Consider the following 1,225-nt stretch of genomic DNA (forward strand, 5'->3'; position numbering starts at 1 on the left):
GGTGAAGCTACACGGGGCATCCTTCGAAAGCTACAATTAGGGATACAAGCCCGATTGAGGCCTTCTGGCCCATTTGCTTGACATTCATGTTTTATGCCTTGAAATTTCTTTTTGATTACATCCTTAGAGTTGCGTAGATCATTTTACTTTTCCGAGGTGCTAGTTCTGGTGCCCACAAAAAAAAAATCAACTCTTCTTTTCTGGATTCCTTAGTTAGGTAACTTTAAAGATGGAAGCTTTTGATTTGTGGCACTGAATGACGAAGCTACATGGGGCATCCTTCGAAAGCTACAATTAGGGATCCACCTAGCTTCTCAGTGATACAAGCCCAATTGAGGTCTTCTGGCCCATTTGCTTGACATTCATGTTTTATGCCTTGAAATTTCTTTTTGATTGCATCCTTAGAGTTCGTATAGATCATTTTACTTTTCAGAGGTGCTAGTTCTGGTGCCCACAAAAAAAAAATAATAATAATCAAGTCTTCTTTTCTGGATTCCTTAGTTTCAAAGCTTGCATCATACAAAGCATAGCAGCAATCTTTTTCAGGAAGCATTCCCACAAAATGCTTGAATGGATCAGTGACGGTTACATCAACATCTCCAATCAAGATCTTCTTGCCTTCTTCTACAATGATACACTTTGTCTGCACTTAGACAAAAAATAGTCTTCTTTCTTTTCTTGATTTCTTCTGGTGTGGAGCATTTCCTAACTTTCATGTCATAAAAAATATGACATACTTCATCAGCAACTTGCACTCCTGAGGTCATCTTCGTGGTGGCTGTGGCAGGGACAAGGGGGAGAGAGCCGACCAGCGTGGAATCTGCAGAGTGTCCTTTTCACGGAAGTGGGACCGAGAGACCCACCCCAAATGAGTTTTAAGCCACTGGGTCTGGAATTCAAACCACAGTAGACTACATCAGAGTCCAGCAATGTAACCATTGTGCCATCTGCTGGACCCTTCAAAAGATTATTTTAAGACTGATTTCTCTAGATATTTATCTACGTACTTCTTTACAACATTGCTGCGAATTTCTAAGAACTTATTAGTACAAATCACTACAAAATAAATGTTGTATAAATATTTTCACATCTCTATGCATATTTAATTACTTTAAGGATTGCTGTCAAGAGTAATTAAATATTTACATCCTTTTGTACAGTTACCAGAGAGAAAAATATTATGATTAAAATGCTCCTGGAATGTAATCACTCAGTCATGATATCA

At 38.4% G+C, this 1,225-nt stretch overlaps 1 pseudogene; it reads right to left on the reverse strand.

Annotated features, from left to right (window-relative positions):
• Nucleotides 1–236: 236 nt before the first annotated feature.
• LOC102480236 (destrin pseudogene) lies at nt 237–767 on the reverse strand (annotated as a pseudogene).
• Between the last annotated feature and the right edge of the window lie 458 nt (nt 768–1,225).

This window comes from Tupaia chinensis, unplaced genomic scaffold (genome assembly GCF_000334495.1).
Source record: "Tupaia chinensis unplaced genomic scaffold, TupChi_1.0 Scaffold143610_2, whole genome shotgun sequence".
NCBI classification, from domain to species: domain Eukaryota; kingdom Metazoa; phylum Chordata; class Mammalia; order Scandentia; family Tupaiidae; genus Tupaia; species Tupaia belangeri.